Source organism: Rattus norvegicus, chromosome 10, assembly GCF_021556685.1.
Source record: "Rattus norvegicus strain SHRSP/BbbUtx chromosome 10, alternate assembly SHRSP_T2T, whole genome shotgun sequence".
Lineage (NCBI taxonomy): Eukaryota > Metazoa > Chordata > Mammalia > Rodentia > Muridae > Rattus > Rattus norvegicus.
Genome location: NC_141543.1, coordinates 40,852,691 through 40,877,257, shown reverse-complemented (window position 1 = coordinate 40,877,257; position 24,567 = coordinate 40,852,691). Strand labels below are relative to the sequence as shown.

Below are 24,567 nucleotides of genomic sequence, written 5' to 3'. Positions count from 1 at the left end.
TCTAATTAAATTATCAAAGTGATCTTTTAGAGACATGGGATGAATATTAAGTCATGTGCAGTTTCCTGTTGAGATTATTAAACATTCCCATAGGTAGGAACTTGGTTGTTTCAATTATTCTAAGATGTATATGGCACCTTAAGGAGCTAGAAAAACTATACATATAATATAAATTTAGAATGATGACTTTGAAGAAGAGGAAGTGATGGGAGTCACTGCCCAAAATATATGTCTCTAGAAACCAAGCAGTGTGGCATTGACAGGGCTCTGCCTACAGCAAACGTAGACCAGGTGAGGGCACCTGGACACAGCTGGGGACCCCAAGGTGGACGTGACTGGCTAAAAGAGGAACTGCCAGCCCTGATTTGGGACAAGAAGAGAGCTATGAGGATGTCCTGAGAGTGCCACCAACTCACTCTTTGCCTTTCTCGGGCGCTACCCAGAGAAGCATGAGGGAGAACACAAGCCATGCTCACAAATGTCCACGGGTGGAACTTGCCAGTGAGCACCACGTGCCCACCAGAGACAAGGGGGCTAGAGCCAATGGAGAGCAAGGACAGGCACAGCTCTTAACTCCCGAGCACCCAGGCTTTGCCTCATCAGTTCTCTCAAGCTCTACAACCTTCAGCTGCCTCTGCATGGGCCCTGGGACTCCCTGCTTGGGAAACTCTTACTCAGTCTTTCACACCCAGTTTCAATGGACTTCTCTGCTAAACAGCAGGCCCAGGGGATCCACTCCCCTGTTTTTCTGGCCTTCTCAGGCACCACATACACATGGTATACAGACACATATGCAGAAAAACACTCATACACATAAAATAAAAGTAAATGAATCTGAGGAAAAAAACACTTTCAAGCCTAGTAAAAAGATTGGGGAGAAGGGAAGGGGGAAAAATCAGTGAATAATTAACATGTCTGCTGGAAAGTCTGGAGAGAGTTAGGAGACCTACATGCATGGCTCTGTCCCAAGCCCCGTGTTCCCAGAAGCCAGACATGCCGAAGTCAGCCTTGATCCATGTCATTTCTCACCACTGAAATGTGGTCCTACGTGGTCCACTCCAGGGTATGCACGCCATCACCACCACCTCCGTATAACCAACAACAACACCATCACTACCCCCACCATTACTAACACCGCCACCAAGCTAAGCGGAAAGTAGACGCACTCAGTTTGCTTTTGAGGTCAAACGACTGAAAACAACCCATGTTCTCAGCTGTGGGGGATTGTTACTTAGTCTTTGTGTCTCTATATGAAGCAATGCTGGGCTGGGACTTACAACACAAGCCCAGCCTCTACATATCAACACAGTCGGGACTCCAGGATGTGTTTCCTGAGTGAAATATACAAATTATTGGGTGGTAATTACAGTGCATGTTTCAAAGACACATATGTAACATTTTTAAAGAAAGGGAAGAAATACACAAATGTTGCTTTATACTTTTTCTCTAAGTGCATTGAAGCTCATATCAACACAGGCAATGAGGTCCAAATGGCATCCCCACAGAGGGGTGGAGGCTCAGGGGAGGCTCAGACCTAGGACTTCACCTGATGTTCTGGTTTTGCAAGGAGAATATATTCAGATGACTACAAAATTGTACAAAAGTGATGGAACCTTTGAAATTAGACTTTTCTTTTTCAGAAGTGGAGAAATCTTTAAAACTGATCCTGGTGGGAAAAGAGGCCTGAAGAGGGATGGGCAGAGGTCGGAAGGAACCACCTGGCAGGACACATGTACAAGAGTCTAGCTCTGCTCAGCACCTGGGACCAAAGAGAGCAATGTCCCTGGAGCATAAGAGAGAGGGACTCAAAGGCAGCAGCTCCACCCCAGCCCATTCTGGCAATGAGTCAACTGATGGCTGGGAGCACTCCCATGAGTACATGCCCACAGCGTACACAGACTCAGACCCATGCACCTATATGATACCCACAAATAGTCACCAACCCCAGAATGAGAAGCCAAGGGACCCTGGGTGGGGCTTCCCAGGTGCATTGAATGTACACCCCAAAGTTCACATGCTGGAAAGTTAATTCTCAAAGTCATTTGCTGATGGCATCAGGAAGGGGACCTTTGGGAGGGCAGCAAAAGTTCATGGTGGGGGAGGTCACACTGCAGCATCAGTGATTTTATCTGAAAAGGAAGAGTGTTGAGCTGGGATGCTTGCTCTCTCTATGTGATGACAGCAGGAAGGCCCTAGAATCTGGCCAGGTACTGCTGCTTTGCTCTTCAATGTCCCAGCCTCCAGAAGGCCAAATCAAATAACGCCTATCTTATATAAACTACCCAGCCTCGGGTACTTTGTTATAGCAACAGAAAACTAAGACAAACACACACACGCACACACACACACACACACACACACACACACATTCACACAGAGACATGTCATGCAAGCACACACTCACACACAAGCCACACACAGAACAAACACCATTCAAAACACTCAACTATAACCACTTGATCTCACATACAGCTCAACACACATACAAACACACAGAGTCATGCCCACTATTTGACTACACACTCACACTGATACACAAGCACACATTTGCAAACCCACTCAAACACATGCACAGACTCACGGGGCACACACTCGCATACTTGCACATTCAGAATTCTGCATAGACCCTCATGACCAGGGAAGAGTGTGAACAAGTAGAGGCCCTGAGTGCTCTCCATAGTCCAGGCAAGGGACGGTGGAGGAAGGTAGCTGCCCTTAAACACATCAAGGGAAGATGTGCTCCCTGTCTACCAGTCTTACTAAAGCTCTGGTATCCAGTGCCAGGCAGATGCTCCTGACATCCACACAGCAACCCCAGAAGGAAGCATCTGTGAAACCATCCATCTCCCATGACCATGCACTTTTATGGGCACTGAGAGCCCAACATTTTTGCCAGCATAAATCAAACAGGAGCCAGTGCCCTGAGGCAGGAGGAATGAACCCTTATGAGAGACACTACAGGCAAGTAGAGGTTGGTCAGCTGCTGGGCAGAGTTCTAATCAGTACCAGCCTTGGACCTGAATCCTTTGTGTAAACCCAGAACCTAGAAGGAAGACTCCCACCAGATCAGGTAAGACAGAGGGAAATATTAAGCCCATGGCCAGCCAACCTGAGCCCAACCTGAGCCCAGTGCAGACCCCTGCTCTGCTGGTATGGGCAGCAGCCATCCACACTGTGGATGTAGGTTCCTGCCCTCAGCAATCCCTCCCATTTTGTGCTGGCAGCCACCCCAACAGAGAGGCTATGAGCTTCTCTACAGAGAGGGGTCCATGAGTCCTTCTGGTCCTCTAAAGGGTCTTGCACCCAATCAACCCCAAGACAGGCGTTTATCCCACCAGAATCTCCGTGCAGAGGAATAGAAACTCTACCTAAGAGTTTATGACAGCCAGGACTTGGAGGCTCACCATTGCAGGGACTTCCCAAGCCAGGCTGTACCATCTGCCTACAGTGCCGTGAGCATGCCAGGCTAGCAGCCAGGGTAACTGAGCCTCTCTGACCTCGTTCTCCGATCTCTGCATGGCTACGCAAGAGAATCGCTAAAACGGGAATCAGAACTGTCACCCGCCTGCTCAGAACCCTCCGGTGGCTTCCTACCACGTGACCGACCTCGTCACTATTCATTTCTTTCTCAGTCTGGTCATGGAGGTCTTCCTTATGTCCTTGGCACACTTCAGCTCAGCTCCTGCCTCTGGGCCTTTGCACCTGCAGTTAGTTCCATCTGCGACAAGCATCTCCCAGAAGGCCAGGTCTCTGTAGATGTCTCCCCTTCAAAAGGACTTGGCTTACAAGTATCCCTCCCCCCCATCATGTTCTGCTCTGCCGTCCTGTTCTGTTTCTTCGTGATACTATTTCCCAATCGTGATGGCTGGTTTCTTTATTGGGCCACTACCCTGCTGATCTGACCTCAGGAGACTTCCATATTGGATCTGTGTGTGACTTGGTCCCTTCGATCTCAGACTGGTGTTTGAGCCTCATTGTGCATGGTGGCTAGTTGTAATTAATCAACAGGACACAATTCAGAATCACCTGGGGAAGGAGTCTTGATGAAAGACTGTCTAGATTAGAGTGCCTGGCAAAATTTCTGAATGGTGGGCCTTGATTATATTAATTGAGGTAAGAAGACCTAACCACTTTGGGTGGCACTATTCCCTAGGCAGGGAATCCAGAATGTCAAAGGATGAAAAGGCAAGCTCATAGTGTATTCTTTAACCCATAACTCATTATTTCTTGACTACAAATGCAATGTGACCAGCTCCTGCACGCTCCTCCCACTGTTACTTCCCTGCATGATGGACTATAAGCCCTTAAATTAATTTTGCCAGGGCACTTTACCACAACAGAAATGAAACAAAGGTACTGTGTAAGAGGATGCAATCCAGAGTGAGGTGTTTAGAAGCAGGGCCTTGTGAAGGTGATTAGGATGAGGGGAGTCGTGGTAGTTTCATAAGAAGAGGGAAAGAGACTAACAGACACCCATATACCGATCCATGTATGGGTATGTGACTTTGGCCTTATGATGTAAGCTACAGGCAGAAGGCCATCACCACGTAAGACCCTTGACCTTGAACTTCTACCTCAGGGGATCAAAATGAACATCCTTTCTATGTACCTCACCCAGTCTGTGACTTTTGAGTTACTGGCAACAGAAAGTTAGCATAATCCTAACAAATGCCAAACCAGTGTCTGGCACCTTCAAACACATAGCAAGTAAGAAAGTCGCTTGGCTTTGAGGCCTGTTTCCCCTACGTTAGAATGGTTTCCCTCTCAGGTATCTGGCACACACAGTTCACAGCCTACAGGAAAAAATCTGAAGAATAGAGTATACATCCTGAGAACACTCGGGCTCTGATTTCCCTCTGGTTTAGAGCATTTGGGTTGCCTGCTTGGAGGGGAAAGAAAGCCACTGAGATTGTCTGACACAATTGTTTTCCCAGCAGGAGACTCTGAAGGGATGTCGGGACCATCTGACAAATGACCGCCTCGGGATCCGCAGAACTCGGAGGCGCCAAGAGAGAGTACTCGAAATGCCAGCTGGAAAGGTCGGACACACCAGCTGGAAAGAGAGCTGCACGGCTCCAGAAGCAGGTGGAGGACAGACAGAAGGGGCCTCCCTACTTATAGAGGAAGGGTGAGAGCGGGTAAGGGAAGCAAGAGTACCATGATGACCACCCCAAGCCTCGCACAGTATACATCTCCTCTTCTTATTCTAGGTCACGATGTGTAGAGGAATTCCTTTTAAAGTGTATTTGCAAGATCTACCCAAGTGGTAACGATGTGTTCAGCAGAGGGGAGTCAAGCTTGAGAGTACTCAGGGAAGTGCCTTTTCTTTATGGTGGTAAGTCCAGCAGATATGTTCTGCTGGGTTCCTTAAATCTGTGTTTATGTGTGTGCAAGTGTGTGTGTATATGCAGGTGCTTGTGTGCACACATGCATATGGAGATGCACCTGGTTGTCATTTCCCGGGGTATAACTCTTGGCTTTTAAGATAGGGTCTATCAATTGACTGGAACTCACCAGTCTGTCTGAACTGACTCGCCAGCAAACCCCATGGACCTGCCTGTCTTTATCTCCCCAGTATTGGGATTGCAAGTGTACCCAAGGACACCTAACATTTTTTATTTGTTTTGTTTTGTTTTGTTTTGTTCACATCTGTTCTTTTCCCATGGATTCTGAGGATCAAATTCAGGCCCTCAAGTAAGCACTTTACTAACTGAATCTAGCCCCAGCTGAATTTTTGAGTGGATCCTGGGGACCCTCTCCTCCTGAAGGCCCCTCACCTCACTTCCTACCTCCCCAAGGGCTCTGATGGCTTTACCCATGCCAGAGCTTGGAGGTATCATTTCTGCTCTTTAACTCAGATGCCCATTAATTCTCTGTGAGTGTAGACACAGGCAAGGCTCCTGACCCCGAGGAGCAGGTTTCTGTCCCTAGCTCTCACAGCTGTCTGTCCCAGTCCTAGAGTACTCTGACCTGGTTGTGGGCAGGAATTCTGTGGCTTTCTTGTCTACAGAAATGTGTGAGAGGCAAGACAAACCCAGCAGGGAAGTGTCAAGACTATTCATTCAAAATTCCCCTACCTTTAGCCAATTAAGAGCCAATATGCGCTGGGGATTTAGCTCAGTGGTAGAGCGCTTACCTAGGAAGCGCAAGGCCCTGGGTTCGGTCCCCAGCTCCGAAAAAAAAAAAAAAGAACCAAAAAAAAAAAGAGCCAATATGCATGTAGGGTTATATGGAGAGAACCCAGTTGAGCCATCCAGAGAGGCAGCGCAGTCCCAGGGTCCACAGCCTACAGCAGCCAAAGACCCAGGGCCATAGGTCTGTAGACAGGGCTGGAGCAAGAACCGTATACTTGAGTTTTGTGTCATACAAGGTCCCCCAGAGCAATCCCAAGTCAGATACCTGCAGACACTGCTTATCCCACTGGTATCAGAGACATAGCACAGGCCTGACCTTTACCCTAGAGAACTCGCAGAAGGAACCCAAGTTGCTCAAGCACCTTCAGACCTATCCCCCAACTTCAACAGCCTTGGTCACTTCCTGGGGACAGTGAAAGGCCACGGCCACCCTGCTGGGACCAGGAAAACCTTGCCTAGCACAGCAGCTGTAGCCCATCTGTGCGGGCACTCTTCCCCCAGCCTGCTGCTGCCCACCTACCAACTAACTCCCCCACCCCTGGCCTTTCCCGCTTTCCATCTGAGTGAGGTCCATGCCAGAACCACCCCCAATGGCAGAGCAGGGCTTTGGTGTCCACTGGCTCAACAACAGGAAACAGTTTCTCAAAACTACTCCCCAAAGCAAATTATATAAGAGAGAGAGAGAGAGATGTGCTGTGTGTATGTTCAACAGATGTTTGTCCCTTAGCCCCCTGCAACTAGAAATGCTGTACTAACCCAGGGCCTGGCTCTCTCAGCTCAGAAGGAACAGCTTCTGGAACATTTCTCTGGAAGAGCCTTGTCCAACATCTGCCCTGTACTGGGCTACCAACCGAGCCCCTCCCCCGCCCCATACCATCCTTCGGGATCTCACTGGGCAGGCTCAGTGTAGTTCAACCGCTTGCTCAACAAACAGCCAGGGTCAAACAGCTGTGGGGCTCATGCAATGAATCACCATAAACTGAGACCCGTGACAACAAGGAACAGGAACAGGAGACAGTGCCAGAGACTCTCTGTTGGGTCAAACTTTCATCAGGACCCAGTCTTTCTGTTCATATCCTGGTAAAAATCATTTGGGCATAGAACTGTGAATCAGGTTAGAAAGAATACCGCCTTCTGTACCTGAGCAGGATCCCGACCCACCAGGATGTGCAAGGGTCCCATTAGGTTCAAATATAAGGTGCCCCTCCCTCCAAATAGTTCATGTGTTAGAGACTTTGTTCCCAGCCGGGGGCACTACTGAGAAGTGATTGGACTGTGAATCTGGTAGCTTCATTGATGATGAGGTCATTCTGAGTGAGCTATTAGGAGATGGGGGCTGAGAGGAAGTGGGGTTACTGGGGGCAGGCCTTTAGAGGGTATTTCCCCCTGCCCTTCCCTCTCTCCCCTCCACCTCTCTGTTTTCTGGCTGCTAAGAAGTAAGCAGCTTTCTCCCACAATGACCTTCTGCCACAATGCCTCTGCCTTGCCACAGGCCCACAGCAATGGAGCCAGCAAAGCAAAGACTGATGCCTCTGAAGGCAGGAGTCAAAATAAACCACCTTCCCATTGTTTCTCTCAGGCATCTGTCACAATCTAGCACAGTGACTTTAACCAGAATCCCACCCAGTTCTAATGTTTCTGCCTACTGGCTTCTTGCTATATCAGGCTGAACTAGCCATTAAAGCAGCCAAAGAAGGGTAGACAGATACAGAGAGGGCCGTAAGACAGCAGGGAGATAGTGAACATGTTAGCCTTCAAGGCTGATAATATGCCAGCGAGCCAAGGAAGGCATAGAACAGCTCCTCACCCAGAACCTGTGGAGAGCATGGGACCAGCCATACAAGTCTATCTTGTTGAAATTTGCATATCCAGTACTGGGAGCGAAGAATAAACCTTTATTCATTGTTTTAAACCAATGGGTATATGGTAATTCATCACTGTGGTCACAGGAAACTGTGGGCTAAGAGTGGGGACAAAATTGTTTTGAATGGATAGAAGAGGGACAGACAGTGGATCTGTCTCATCACCTACAACAGGAAGTCAAGAGACAGTGTGGAAACCTGGCCAGTCAAGAAACAACACCATCTTTACCTGAAGCATCAGGTGAAGCCTGGTGACCTGAGTGTTAGTCTTGGGGTATAAAGGTGGAAGAAGAGACCTAAGTGCACAGAGCTGTCCTCTGCCTGCATGTATGAGCCATGGCATGTGCTCGCTTTCTCCCCCTCCCCTCTCTCCTTCCTCCCTCTCCCCCCTCCCTTACCCTCACCCTCCCCTTTCTTCCACCCCCTCCCCTTCACACACACATCTTATACACATATATTCAAATAATTATAATATTTATTTTTAAAACAGCACCAGGCTCACAATGGTTCTCTTTATGATTTAACCAATGTTCTACTGTGCGATGGTGTGAAATTAACATGCATCCAGCCAGACCTGAACTTCGAGTTTAGATCTTCTCCCACGTAGGCTCCGTGTAGCAACCTCCTCTTGTGTAGTGCTGGGCATCACAGTGAGCTACACCTGACAGTCATGTGGCCACAAGGAGAACTCTGTAACTGCATGAGATGGGCCATGTTGGGTGCCTGTGTAGGGCATGCTCTGGTAGGCTCCTGTAAGCGTCCTCAGTATGCTTAAGGCAAGCTAGGCTAAAATTCGATGGTTCCTAACTTACGAGTACTTTTTTCATTTTTTTCAAGATGTTTATTTATGTGCATGTGTGTCTGGTATGTGCATGTGTGTGAAGGCCAGAAGAGAGTGCCAGTGTCCTCCTCTGTCACTCCCAACTATTCCTTTGAGGCAGAGTCTCTCTCTGAGCCTCCTGAGACTTTGGTTTTCTCCTCTAGACTGGAGACCAAGAGGCTCAGCAGTACTGTGACCTTCTCCTTCTGGCCATGCATGAGAGTCCTGGCTTGTTACCCGAGTGCTGGGATGCCAACTCTGGTCCCATGACTGTGCTATTTCTTCAGGCTCCACAAACATTTTGATTTACAATAGTTTTATTTGTGGTATGCTGGTTTGGATGGAACTCCATTATAAGTTCAGTGATAAGCAAAGTATTTAAAAATTTATATGCATATGCACACTGCATACACACAGAGACATAACACACATGTACACACACATGGAGCCAGGAGATGGCCTGGAAGGGGCTGGAGCGTGGGAGTTCCAGCATAAATGTTCCCAATCAGAATCTGAGCAAGGACCTCTGAAGCTTTCCTTGCTGCATGGACCCCAGTAAGCCAAACTCCAAGTTTTAGACCGCTGCATCTACATAGAGACTTCAGATTGGGTGCAGGGCTGGGCCAGAGCCAAAGCCAGAGATGGCATTCCACAGACTTCTGTCCCCTTCCTGCTCCTCCCACCAGGTCAGGGCCTGTCCTTGTCTTGCTCAGCTTGGGGGAAGCACCTCACGCCAGCCATCTGGGGCTTGGCTGGGCCTCAGCATCCTGGCTGCCACGTCTCACTTGGAGCTGGGTAGCTGCCAGCTCTGAGCTAAGTGAGCCCAGGAGGTGGGTGTGCAGGGAGTGGGTCAGGGCGAGGCTCCTCCCCCAACCCACAGAGCAGCCAAGCACACACTATTTCCCCTCTCTTTTTGAAACAAGAGTAGTATATCCGCTGGGCTCCACTGAGAGCTCAGAGCTCCTCCCAAGCCTTCCTGCTCACTACTCCGGCCTGCACATCTCTGTGACATCCTAGATGTTGTCCTCCCCCATCAGTTGGACACGGCCAGGTCATCACTAGACTGTCCCATTTTGCACACGAGGAAAACAAAGCCTGCTGAAGGTAAGGTGTAGCAGAGCTCAACACGGGTGACCCAGGATGGAATGAAAATCCCTGGACTCTGGAAGAGTACTCTCTTCTAAGGAGTACCTGCATCTCCATGTACCCAGAAGTGCCATTCTCAGCCCTCATGCCAGCAGGAACCCCCAAACTCAGACATTCCTGTTCATGAACCTTCCAGTAGCAGGGCCAACCAAGAGCCAAAAGGGACACATGGCTGGCCCTTCAGCACTGCCTGGGAGCCCAAGGCCCAGGGACTCTTCAGCTAGAAGCCTTCTGTCCAACTGGAACCTGTTCTGTTCCCCGAAGCCTACTCATAGTCAACTCTACCTCCCCTCCCCCACCAAGTTTGTGTGGTTTCAGCCAGAGCTTAAAGTCTATCCCTTCCCCTCAACCTCAACCCTAACCACAAGGGAAAGGGTGGGGAAAGTGAGAGTGAGAAAGGGGGAGGGGAGAAGAAAAGAGGGGAGAGGAAAAGGGAGAGGGAGAGAGATTCCACCACATTCAGGATGGATCCTGGCATCTTGGTTAAACCTTCGTCAAACTCCCTCATAAATATACCCAGAGGTGTGTTTCCATGGCTATTCTAAATCTCATCAGATTGACAACCAACAGTAAGCAGGATATTGTCAGCAACCCTCAGCAGGCACCCTCAATCTATTGCCCAACCCCCGAATGACCAGCAACTATGGTACAGTGTAACTTAGGTTCCCTTGCTTCTCTGAAGGATAAGAACTGAGCTCACAGGAACTGAGAGCACACATCTTGCTAAGGACCTGTCTGTCATAAGACCAAGGCCAAATGACACTGTGCCAAGGAAGGAGAGTAGTGCATGCAGGCCAAGGTGGACCTGAGGTCTAGTGAATGGGGACATCAATAGGCTAGGCCAAGGGAAGGTTCCAGAAGTCCACACTCGTGCTCCCTGAAGCTGGGTGGAGCAGAGATGCTCGGATTGGGTAATGGCCCGTGAGAGGCTCTGCTGCTCCCCAGATTTACCGTAAGCATGTCCTCTCCAAAGGTCAGGAATCAGTCCTGACTGGGCCAGATCTCTGCCCTGAAAGGGCTGTCCCTGCACATGTAGGATGGGGCAAGTTGTCTTCCTGGCCTTTGAGCTCAGCACCCTTGCTCAGGCAAACCAGCAGCTCCTGGCCAAGCCCAGCCACCCTGATGGAGACTCCAGGCAAAGACACCCCAGCAGAAAGGGTCGTTCATCTTGGAGCTTAACCAGCTCTTCCAATTAGTGAGGGAAAATGGCAGTATTTCCACTGAGAAACTGCAGTGAGGAATTATTAATTAAGCATACTGCTGCAGAGCTGCAAGCACAGGAGGCTGAACCCTCATTAAAACCGCAGGAGGCTGAAGCAGAGAGGGAGGAGCTGTGAGAGGAGCCAGGGACAGGGAGAGGCGGGAAGGTGTCCCAGGTGATGTGTGCCTGGAGACCCATGCCTGAGGAAGGCCACAGGAAGGTCAGTTCCTCTGACCACTGACCCAGCAACAGGAAGCTTCTCACTAGGAAGTGGGGGCAGGGCGGAGGGACAAAACACACCGTAGATACCAGGCAGGGGTTGGGCCCACAGGAATCTTGATGATTAGAAGACAAGGGCTATGGTCAGGCAGCTAGCATTTGCCAAGGTCTGAGGCCAAGGACCAGGGAAGAGGAGAAATGCCAAGCCCTTCCCCTCTGGAGGGACGACAAGTTTGCCTCCCTGGTTTCGAGATGTGGAACGCTGGACTTTTGTGGACAAGGTGCTGAAGGACCTTCTAGGAAAGCCGAACCCATAAGTCCAAGGAGAAGGCAGAGTGTTGAGGGGCTGAGCACTAGGCAGAAAAGCCCATCCATCTGCTGACTTAACCTTGCGTGCCCCAAGCTGCAGCCTCCTCTTCTGCTTCCCCCAGCCATGCGAAAGGCATTGCAGGTTGGGTGAGTCTCAGTGATGAGCAGGTGTCTGATGGCTGTGCCTCCATTCAGGGGCCCAGCCACACTGAAGTACACTCAAATGGCCTCCCAGCATGCAAATGGACACAGCATGCAAGCACCCACACATCAGTATACACACATACATCACATGGGTAGCTGAATAAACATGCATGTTTGATCACACATGTGTGATCAAACATGTGTGATCATTCCTATGTATGCACCCCCAGCATCCTGTACAAGCATGCATCGCACACATAAAACATGCACACAAACTTTACATGTATGCATGCATTACATAATGTACCCATGCATGTATCCCATGCATTACACACGTGTACATGTGTATTTCTTTTTGGCGTTGTTGCTTTGGTTTCGGAGGGGTTTTTTGAAACAAGGTTTCTCTGTGGAGCCCTGGCTGTCCCGGAATTTACTCTGTAGACCAGGCTAGCCTCAAACTCAGAGATCTGCCTGCCTCTGCCTCCTTAGTTCTGGGACTAAAGGCGAGAGCCACCACACCCAGCTTACTGTGTATTTTTTACTCATGTGTACACATTTGTGTGTAAATATCAACCATCTGCCTCATTCATGCATGCTCGTATCCATTGTACACAAATATGCTGCTCACAGCAACACACACATCATCCACACACATGGACACGGACACACGGACACACACACTGTCGGCTGTGTGTGGCCTCATTACCAATGGGCGTTTTGCCCCAGTTTCTACCACTATCTAAAAGGGTGTTTATTCGGTCCTTAATGATGGTCTCCTCCTTCATCCTACCCTGCCCTGATCTACCCACACTCACCCAGTAGAATAGGATCCCCATCCCCTGACACGGCCAGCCTGCGGCCCTCTTTCATCCACATGCCACAGAAAGCATATCTAAACGCTAGCCTGGCTCCCCCCTGCTCTCACTGTGGGCTCCAGGAGCCACACACACTCATCTCTCACCTGCCATGCATCTAGCCTTCCCCAGATGAGAGAAGTCCTAGCCTCTGCCTCCTGAGTCCTTGGTGACTCCAGGACTTTCCCCACATCTTTCTTCCTAGCCTAAGGGCTCTCAGACAGCAGTATTCAGCTACCCTCCTCATTCCTGAGCCTCTCCACACCTGACCCTTCCCATCCCTGACCCTTCCCTCCCCAACTCCTGACTGCTTCTAGAGCCTGCCAACCACCTCACCACCCTGTCCAGCCTAGGAATGGGGGAGGGCTGCTAAGAGAGGCTCTCCTGCCCCCACCTACCTCTGCTCTCTCCATCCTCCCTCTTAGGCCACCCAGCTGCTGATCCCTGCCCTAACCTCCTCCTCAGCCCTCCTCTGAGGCCTCAGGAACCACCTTCTCTGTCACAGGAAAGAAAGAACTATAACCCTGACCAAGCCCAGCAGAATGGCTCAAGCCCAACTACAGCAGGCACAAATCAGTTGTTATGATTTGAATACGTACTCCCAACATGCAGCTGAGGCTGAGATCATCTGTCCATGAAGCTGGGAGGTGCTGGGAGGTATTGGGAGGTGAGGCCTGGGGACGGGGTCAGGAGCACAGGTTAAGGAGTAACTTCCTCTGCCTTCCACTCTCCACAGTGAGTGGGAGCAAACCACTGTGAGACATCCATCTGATCTTGGATTTCTTGGGTCTCCAGAACTAAAAGACTAAATAACTCCCTCCCATTTTTTTTTTTTTTTTGTAAATCACAGTCTCCAGTGTTTTGTCACAAGAACACAAAACAGATTAAGACATTAATGCTTTACATCCAGGAACTATTGTTGGTATTGTTAGAAAAGCTGTTTCCTCTGAGGGCAAAACTGTGAGAATGTGGAGCGACTGACTCTGCCATTACTTTCTCACTCACTGAGCAAGCCTGAGAAGAAAATCAGCACAGAGCATGGAGCCAAGAGTTTAAGAAAGTGAAAGAGAAGAGATTGAAAATGCATTTGAACCTCTTGATCCTGCCATGCCTGGAACCAGAAATCTCTGAGCTCTCTTTTCTCTTATTCTTTGAAAAATGATTTTATTGTTATTCTTAACTAATTGTGTGTGCACATGAATGAAGGCACCCAAAGAGGCAAGTAGAAGGAGTCAGATCCATGAATGCTAGGTGATTGTGAATCAATCTTGGACTTGGGTGCTGGGAAATGAACTTATGTCTCCTACAAAAGCAGTTAAGTGCTCTGAACTGCTAAGCCATCTCTTCAGTACTCCTTCTCTTCCTCTTCCTCTTCCTCTTCCTCATTTTCTTTTTCTTTGTCATCTAACTCTTCTTCTCCTCCTCATCCTCCTCCCCTTCCTCCTCCTCCTCTTTCTCTTCTTCTTCCTCTTCCTCCTCCACCTCTTCCCCCTCCTCCTCTTCCCTCTCCTCCTCTTCTTCCTCCTCCTCTTGCTCCTCCCCTTCCTTCTCCTCCTCCAATTAACTAACCAATTCTTCTTTGCTTAAGCAAACTTTTCACAGGGATTTCTGGCAGTTGGGGAATAAACCCTGGAAAATATATCTTTTCTCTTTTATAGCATCATACTCTTTTCCTCCCGAGGTCTTGTTCTTGGTCTAAAGTCAAGGCACCTAAAATCTCTTTTGCAATGTGACCGAGTTTATACACAAATACATAAAGGTACACATATTAATGCCACAAGCATACATGTGCACTACCCTTCCAAGGAGTACAAATCTCCTCCAATCTGACACCTCCCTCTGCAACAGCATGTGGTCACAGTGTGCTCCTCTCTTCCTCCTTGCCTCCTTCAGGACCTTTCTTTCTCAGTCTAGAAACACCATCTCCTTTCAGCTCCTAACCTGAAGTCTTCAAAGCCCTTTCTTTGCTGAGGGACTCCGTGCACCCTGCAATCCTGATCCACCAACCGCCTGCACTCAGTCTAACTCACTCGGCAGCACAGAACCCAGCTTCTTCTCTTGTGAGACTGCACTGCTTTGTGTGTTGCAGTGTTTCTCAACCTTCCTACTGCTGCGATCCTTTAATACAGTTCCTCACGTTGTGGAGCCATAAAAATTATTTTCGTTGCTACTTCATAACTGTAGTTTTGCTACTGTTATAGGTCATAATATAAATATCTGTGTTTTCTTTTTTTTTTTTTTTTTTTTTTGGTTCTTTTTTTCGGAGCTGGGGACCGAACCCAGGGCCTTGCGCTTCCTAGGCAAGCACTCTACCACTGAGCTAAATCCCCAACCCCAATATCTGTGTTTTCTAATGGTCTTAGGTGACCCCTCTGAAAGGGTCACGAGCCACAGATTAAAAACCGATGGTCTGTTGACTCCTCACATGGTGGGGACCAAAGAGTGCTTCTTCCACACCCTTTTTTTCTAACACCCACAGCCCTTGACAGAGCATGCTCTTGACTGTAGCCCCTGCACTCAAACAAACTCACTTCCCAATGCCTCGCAGAGCCTCCTGGGAGAGGCCCCAGCCACACCATCTCTAAACCTCTGTCCTCTTTCACCTTCATCCCCACCTACAACTTCCACCTCACCATTGGGCCCAGGAATTTGAAGAAGCTGGGGACCCTGACCTCTACACGTATCCCAAGTTGATTATGCTGGTACAAGAACATTGAAGGTTACATGCCAGATAGATAGATAGATAGATAGATAGATAGATAGATAGATAGATAGATAGATAGACAGATACATTGATAGGAAAAACAATCTGAAAGAAATTATAGCATGACCCTTTCCATAAGAGTATTTGCATAAACATGCAAGTTGTGTAAGTTATGTGCTAAAATGTGCTCCATTTTCTCCTTTTGTTCTATGTAAGCATTTTATTTTCCACAAAGACATTTAAGACACTTCATGATTTAAGAAAGACAGAACACTGTAAGCCATTGTAAAGCCACCAAGACAAATCCACTGGAGTCCCAGGATGTGCAAGGATCCAGCATGGAGCCGGGAGAGCCTGGTACCCGGGTGGGTGACATCCACCCATATTTTCTTTGCATTAGTCCTAAGCAGAAAACCTCAGGTTCAGAGAGGTGAAGGGATCTACCCAAGGTCACACAGGAGTCCTGATCCAATTTTCCATCCAATACCCAGGTCCATGAAGCAGGCTGTGAGCCACCTTCTCCATTCAGTGCAAACCCTGAGGCAATGCCGGGTGCTCCCGAGGACCCTGAAATAGAGCCGTATTGCCACATAAGACACCCAGGAGACAGGAGGAAGGCTGGGAGCCAATTCCAGAACTTCGAGGCAAGGCTGTCGCCAGCATCAGGGAAGCCTCTGACTGCCTCTGAAATCCAAGAAGCAGGACAGGAGGGGAGAGCACCAGACAGAGGCCTTGGCAGCTCCTGTGGAGGGGGAGGGGGACAGGCCAGCGGGGGAGCAGCCCAAGGACAGCTGAGGAGAGCTCAAAGGCAATGAGGAGGCCGCTGTTCCTGGGCTGTGGCTCCTTTTGGGGCGAGGATTGATTAGGAATGCTAAGAGAAGCATGGATCTTATCCAAAAGCTGGGACCCAACCCTACTACAGGGGTCCCCAAGAAGAGATGCCCAGCAAACAATCTTCTCAGCCTAGATGTGCAGAGTCCCATGCCTACCTGAGGCCAGAGACTGGGACTTGAGACCTGAGGCTTCTGGGTAGAACACACCTCAGTGTGAAAAGCCGTTGCTTCTGCAAAGCTGGGATCCCTCACCAGCACCATGGCTGCCAGGGGCTGCTCAGGAAGTGAAAGAAGGCTGGTGCCCTCCAGAGGCAAGCACGGGCCAGCAGTGGCAGAGAGCTGGGTCTGTGTCTGACTAAAATCCATCAGCTCCTTCCTCCCGCCCCCCTGCTAACAGGCCTTTGGCTGCCTTCCCTCCTAAGTAGCTGTGAAGGGAAATGGCAGCAGAAAGAAAGAGTGGGGGTGGGAGGGTCCCAACTGTCCAGGGAGCTCAGGCACCCCTCTTTCCCCAAGTAAGAACTTAGAAAGGAAAGGCTGGCTGGCAGTAGTAAGCGTCACAATAGCCCGCGCCTTCACCTGAACACTGAGTCCAACCATACCCCACAGCACCCATCACGGTCTCCAGGGACCAGACTCCTATTACTGGCTCAGGAAGCTTCCTGGAGAACTCTAACCAAATGGGGAGCCACAGCAGGGAGCAGCACCAGTGCCCCATGCAGCCCAGCCACAGCTGTGCGGCACTGCCTCCCGCCACTTGTTGAAGCTGCAACCTAATTTGTTTCAACTCCATACAACTTAGAAGCCAGTGAAGCTTGTGCTCGTGACAGGACACATTATAAGAAATGTATCTTTCCGACTTCCTCTCCACTCACATAGATGGTCTAGGTCAGTCGCTAGACTTGACCTGGTGCATATGCACCAGGTGCATAGAAATGTGGGCTTAGGGTGGCTCAATTGACAAAGTTATTTGCTTTGCAATCTTGAGGACCTGAGTTCAATCCCCCAAAACTCACGTGAAAAAAAAAGTGGTGACGGGGTTCGCTGAATCTCAGCATTTGGGAGGCAGACATAGGTGGGTGCTGAGGTCTCACTGTCCACTAGAAACGGGCCAGAGAAAGAGTCAGTTCTCTCTCCACCCAAACGTGAGCAGAGCTTGAAAAATGACACATGCACGGCAGGCGCGCGCGCGCGCGCGCGCGCACACACACACACACACACACACACACACACACACACACACACACACACACGCCACCCTCATCAGAGCTGCCATGCCTCACTCCCAGAGGTTCAGATAGCAAACTCCACCCGAAGCAGTCATGTGATCTATTTGACCAATCAAAGCTCTGCTCCCTGCTTCTGCCACAGTGTTGGTGCTCAAACCTCTACCAGTGACCCAAACTGAACCCATGAGAACAGGCTTAGAGTCTAAGTGCAACCTCATGGAAATGTCCCCCTCTCTATGCTCTGGTGTCCTGGTTGGTGCCAAGTGGCACAGGTGCGCTGTTGAGGCAGGCCACGTAGGGAAGCAGGCAAAGGAATACAAGATGGAGGCTTTTGGTCTGAGCTGATTTACACTAGGTTTTCTGTTGCTTGTTGTCACAGGAATCTGGGTCTGAGGACAGCTTTCAGTGAGGGACAGGCTGCAGAGGAAGGATGGAAACAGTCTCTCCTCCAGATCCACCCCCAAAGTAGATATTAAAGGATGGCTTGTGTCCATGGAAGGGAGAGGGGCATGACGACGGTCATCTCCATCCCTGGCCAAGGACCCCCGACAGCTCGCCAGCCAGAAAGGCCGCCCCTGCAATTCTGCAAAGGACCAGTCCACACGAAGAAGTCTGTCGGCCAGCGGCTCTTCTCTCCTTTCAAGATGTAAATCGTTTCCACATCTTGAGTAATTGTGTTCAGGTGGCAAGAACTGGTGTGTGATGCCTGCATCTGTGTGCGTGTCCACCCCCAGCCCTGGCGCATGCCCCAGGAATGCTCCTTGGCAAGTAAGGATGGAGGACCCCGGCCTCTTTCCGCATCCTGGGGGCCCTGGGTGATGTCAGCAGTCCTTGGCGTCTTCCAGTAAACATCTGCTCTCCTTACTCTGACCCAGGAATTCCATTTCGGAAGAGTCATGGCCTCATCTGGCAGTGAGTCCCCAGGCCGATTATGGTCTGGGGCAGGGACAGCGTCCTCTCCTCGCTGGCGCCCCTCCCCCAGCCCTGCCTCCTCCACCCACACTCAGCCCAAGCCCCGCCCACAAAGCCCTCCAAAGTGATTAATATCCCCTCTGCGTTCTGCGTGCTTCCAGCCACTTTCACACTTTGTTCCCTCTCCCAGCGCCTCAAGGAAAATATTACCTTGTGGTGACAAAGGCTGTCGGTACTGAGTGCTGTGGGCCTTACCTCACCGAACCTTCATCTGTTACCTACCACAGTGGTCCGTGCTCAACTTTTACCTTTCACAGATGACAAATAGGCGTGTCCACCAGTGAGGGGAGGGAAGGAGCCAGAATCAAGCAGTGCGCATTGCAGCAGGCCCAAGGCTGGCTTCGGTGCACAGAGGTGTGCAGCAGCTGACTGTCGATAAACTGAAATCTTGGGCAGGATGGAGGAAGGGGAGAACGAGAAACCGCAGCTCTAAAAGGTACAGGGCCCCTCTCTCAATGTAAGAGAAAAAAACAACTCAGGTGCTTAGCCTGGGGTTGAACAGGGAATGAATGCAGAAGTGTGTGGCGTGATTATAAGAACAGTGGAGATTGGGTTGGGGATTTAGCTCAGTGGTAGAGCGCTTGCCTAGCAACCGCAAGGCCCTGGGTTCGGTCCCCAACTCCGGGGGGAAAAAAAAGAAAAAAAAAAAAAAAAGAAAGAAAGAAAAATGGAGATTGCAGTGCCAGGAGCTACTGGGTCCTTTAGGAAGACTCCATCTCTACTCACTTCCAATCCCAGGACACAAGTCCCAGACTCTCAAGATAATAGAAATTTAGGAATTCATAGGCCAAATACCGAGATGGCCAAACAAAACGCACTGGCGGGTGGGCGCAGCACAGAGCACCGATCAGTTCCAAACAAGCTCTGCTGTGAGTAATGGGAGAGTTCAGAAAATTATACCATCAGTTCGAGGCAAGACAGGGACCCCACCAGGTCTTCTCAGGTACACATTCATACCAAGTTGTCAGGACACATCCCTGTCTCTGTCAGCCTCTTCCCAAGAGTGTCACCAAACCCACAGGAAACTCACAATGGGAAGCAGGGCCCAGATGGCAACTCCCTTATGTGTTGGGCTGGATATTCTGAGGCCATGGTAAAAGTTCTCATGCAAAATGGCCGCCAATCCTTTTACACTCCAATGTAATAAGACAAGAAATGAATCAACATTGAAAAAGAAGGGACTAAAATATTACAATTTGCAGGTGACTGCATACTTAGCCCCACCCACCCCCCAAGAAAAACCACCCCAACTCCAAAAGGAAAACAACACAGAGAGAGAAGTTCCTGAAAATGTCCAGAAGTGAAATGAATGCAGTTACTTGCAGATCTAGGAATGCAAACACGGGAAACAGCCAAGGAAGGGATTTATTTTAAAGGGATTTTTTTTTTATGATTCTCCGTTTCATGTTTGCGTTGTTATAATAAGAGAGGACTGAGGACTGTTTGGCTGAAAGACAACAGGGAGGGAAAAGTCTCTGGATCCCAGTAATGTAAAACGAAGTGCACTGGGGGGGGGGGGGAGCTCGTCATAAGGACAGCGATTATGGGGGTCTTGGAGTTGTCACCTTAACTTAGCTTCAGTTCCATGATGCACCCATCCTTTGTACTGACAGGTCACTTTTGAGCTCTGCTTGTTAGGAATGAAGATGTCCAAGTGGAGACTGTTATTATTATTCTAGAACAAGCAGGGCCCACATGTTTAGAGTTAAAGGGTCACATGTGAATTATAAATTCAAAGTGTTCTTAGCTATCTATAATAAGCTACTATGAGACACAATGGGAAAGATCCTTGATTCAATGCCAATAAAATTCTAGAACCCTTTCCCATAAACCCACTGGGGGACAGTGGGAGATATATTTGAGTCAATGTTCTTATTTTCCTTAGAAAACTAAACACCATGAAGATGTCACCTGCTTGTTAGCAGAAGTTCGCTAAGGCCCCGTTGCATGCTGGGTACAACCGTAGCCATGCATTAGCACCGCACATCAAGGTCTACTCAGTTTACTGTGTAAGGTCATGAGAAAATAAACAGAAAATCCATTTGGGGACCAGGCGAAAACTATCAAAAACAGCTTCTAATCCCCGATGGTGACATCTGCCCTTCAAGCATTTGAACACGTCTTGAAGCAACAGTAATTAAAAAGCCCAGAACTAGTGTATAAAAGAGAAGTGAGAGCAGAAACAGACCATTGCCTCTGAGAACCCAATGGGTGGTGGGGTAACCATCCCAAGTTGTCGGTCAGTGAATGATACTGAGAGAGCAAAGTTGTCAAGTCAGGAAAAAAAAAAAAAAAGACTACTGCTTGAGGTCAACCCAAATAGGTTCTGTGACATGAAGAGCTTGGTTTGAATTTAAGGGCTAGAAGGTATTTTAAGATATTAAATGGAAGCATAGGCATGGCGACCCATGCCTGTCATCCCAGCTCTTGAAAAGTGGTGCCAGGAAGATCAAGAGTTCAAAGCCATCTTCACCTACATAGGGAGTTCAAGACCAGCCTGGGCTGTGTGAACCACCTCAAAGAAAAGGAACAGGAAGACGAGGAACAGGGTGGACTCTGGAGCATGGCTTTATGGCTAAGAGCATATACTATTCTTGCTAAGGACTCACATTGGGTAGCTTTTGATTCCTTTGGCCTCTGAGGACACTGCACTCATATAGACAGACACACAGACAGACACACAGACACACGATTAAACACATGACACTTCTTAAAAGGAGAAAATGGAAAAGAGGAAAGTAGAGGAGCACACCTGGGACAGGTGTGTGAGAGGCAGGTCACTGTCCACACCATGATGGAGGGAGTAAATAGGAAAGGCTAGTGGGATCAGCCATACACAATGGAAGCTACAGGGGAAATTCAATAAATGCAAATCCACTCAAGTCAACAGAGCATCGGTGATGAGGAGAGTCCATCAGCTTTAGAGGAGGGAAGATACAAGACAGCCACCACTGGCCTCGCAGAAATATCAGGTTCATCAATAACAAAGCCTTCCTGGCACACACTGTCACCCAGATGCTGAACCCAGGACCAACAGTCCAGGCTAGCCCAGCCTCAGCAACCTCTACAGGAACCCATTTGACATAAAGGAAGGCTGTGAGGCCAGGGGCCCATCAGTAAAGTCCAACGTCAAGAAGGAGCAAGCATCTGTCCACCTCTGCCAAGCCTTGGCCATGTCCCATCCTGGAGTATCCCTTTCATCCACCAGAGGCCACAAATCAGAGCCCAAGCTAACCCCAAATATAGCTAGACTAGCAACCCCCAAACAACCCACTGGGACTACCCTTAGCTTCGGCTCTTGTAGACAGTCCTCAGAGAGAAAAACACACTAACTGTGGTGACCTTGATAGAGAAAATATGTCAGGTATTTCTCCCAAATGAGAACTCACCAGTATTGAGGGCCTGTTGGCCACCCCACCCCCAAACTCCCACGGAGAGATAATGCCCAAAGGTCACACCATCCTATCTGAGGTGAGGCCACTGTAACAGTGGATGTAAACTTGACTCCTCTTCTGCGAAGTACACTAAGAATAAAGTGTCTGGCCAGCTAACAAGGGAAGAGGGGAAACCCCAGTGTCTTGTCAAGGCTTCTATTGCTGTGATAAAACACCAGGACCGAAAGCAATTTGAGAGGAAATATACTTGGCTTATATACACTGAGTCACAGTCCATACAGAGAACTAGGCAAAGACCTAAGCAGAAGCCATGGAGGAGGGCTGCTTCCTCCCTTGCTCCCTGACTAGTTTAACTCAGTTTGCTTTCATATATACCCCAGGACTACCTGCCCAGGGATACTACTGCCCCCAGTAAGCTGGGCCAGCCTTGATCAATCATCAATCAAGAAAATATCCCCACAGAGGTGTCTTCTCAATTCAGATTCCTCTTCCCAGATACATCGACATTTGTGTCAAGTTGTAAACACCAGCCACCACATCTGGATGACAAATAACCCTGCTCCTATGAGAGGCAGGGGTGATGTGCTCCGCTGTGGAGCTCAAGGACCTGCTCAAGTTTCAGTCATGGAGGAAGAGACCGGGCTCTGTGATATTGGTGGGTCACTCCTCTCTTCCAAACCTGACTTCCTCTCAGCACATGGAGATTGCTCCTTGTAGTACCCATGAGAACTGGGGGCCCACAAAAGGAGGATCGGGGCTCCTGGAGGCTGACGCATAGACAGGAAGGTGTAGGCACAGACTGGGGTAAGAGTGAGCAGTCTGGGATGGAGAGCCCCCGCCTCTAAAGAGGGTCCCACCCCATGATGAAGGAATCTTGGAAGGAGGAATGGGGGGAGGAAGATGGAGAAAGGGGGAAAAGAAAGCTGGAAGGAGTGAGGGTGGAGAGAGAGAGAGGAAAGAGGAAATGAGTTGTGGGGGAGAGAGGGAGTAACAGAAGGAATAAGAGAAGGGAAGTGGGGGACAAGAAGAGGGTGAAAGAAGGGAAGAAGAAAGGAAGGAGGAGATTGAGAGCTAGGACTCGGCATTACCCAGCTCCCTGCCCCTTACACACACACACACACACACACACACACACACACACACACACACACACGTGCGCACGCAGAGACAGAGACAGAGAGACAGAGGTCAGAGAGACAGAGAGAGACAGAGATAAGAGAGACAGAGAGACACAAAGAGACAGAAAAGAGACAGAGAGAGAGAAAGGGAAAGATCTGTTTTGTGTGCTGCTGTATCTGGGGTTAGCCTGGGACCACCTTCCCACTGTCACTGCCCCAGGCTGTGTGCCTCTTTTCCAGGATCCACTTTGACTCACAACACTTCTGACATCCAATGTCTCCCTCTCACCCATGGACCCTCTCTGACTCTCTGGGTGTCCTGCATGTCTGGTGAGGATTGGCTTATATACTCAGGGCATCAGGTCCCACAAGACCGATGCCTTCAGATGCTAGTGGAGCTGTGGGCTCACAGAACTCCATCCAGAACCAGCTGCTCTAAAACTGTGCTCCCTGTGACAAGTCACATGGATTAGGTTGCTAGAAAGGTGCTCAGGGTCAGGGGAAGTATTTCACTTACTCTCACCCAGCCAGATGTTGGAAGGGGAGAGAAGCTTCTGTCCCTGCCCCTGCCCCATGAAGCTTGATGAGCCCCACAGAAGATTCATAGTACAGAGTAGTGGAGCTAAAGTCAACCCCCCTCCAATCCTGTCCTGGACACTGTCACAGCCAGCTCTCTGTCTGAAGCTACGTGACAGAGTCAGCTACCAGACATCTCATTAGCACACAAAAGACAATCTTATTCCTCTGCTGATTCCAAGACTCTTAGAAGCTGCTCTGTGAAAAACCAGGGCACTAAGACCAGGTCCAGAATAATTATAATAAAAGACGCCACCCCTTATCACTCCGGAAATTACAGAGTTCTGAGTCAGGAAGTAGGATAAAGAATAATCCCGCACGCATTCCCTCACAAGCCAACCTGGGCCAAATCCATGCTGCCTTGAGATCCAGTCTCACTAATGGAAGGTGCCCGCTCTCCACTCTTTTTTCTTTTTAAGATTTACTTTATTTAATATGTGTGTGTGTGTGTGTGTGTGTGTACTACATACATATACATACACATACACATACACATACACACACACATGCACACACACATACACATACACATACACATACACATACACATACACATACACATACACATACACATACACATACACATATACATATACATATACTGCAGCTGTCTTCAGACACACCAGAAGAGGACACCAGATCCCATTACAGATGGTTGTGAGCCACCATGTGGTTGCTGGGAATTGAACTCAGGACCTCTGGAAGAGCAGTCAGTGCTCTTAACCACTGAGTCATCTCTCCAGCTCCAACGTGCCCACTCGAGATCAGAGAAGGGATGGGCCTCGTAGGGCCTGGGGATGTGGGAGAGGGGAAGACTACACCACAGCCCCAGGAGTTAGTACTCAGTACCCTGGGGATGTCTAGAAGCCCTATGTATGACTAGCCCAGTACCAGTCACTGCCCCGTCTGCTGTTAGCCTATCTGCTCGCTCCTCTCAACTGCACACAGCCATCACTGTGAATGTCTCCCTTGGCAGGGCTCAGAATATCCAGGTAAGAGACCCCTGGAGGTCATCGTTTTCTTTCATCCCAATCCACCTCGATGTGGTGTTGAC

The 24,567-nt window shown here is 49.3% G+C and overlaps 1 protein-coding gene across 1 annotated transcript in view; it reads right to left on the bottom strand.

Annotated features, from left to right (window-relative positions):
* Adamts2 (ADAM metallopeptidase with thrombospondin type 1 motif, 2) overlaps positions 1–24,567 on the bottom strand; it is a 215,605-nt gene that overhangs the window by 176,007 nt on the left and 15,031 nt on the right.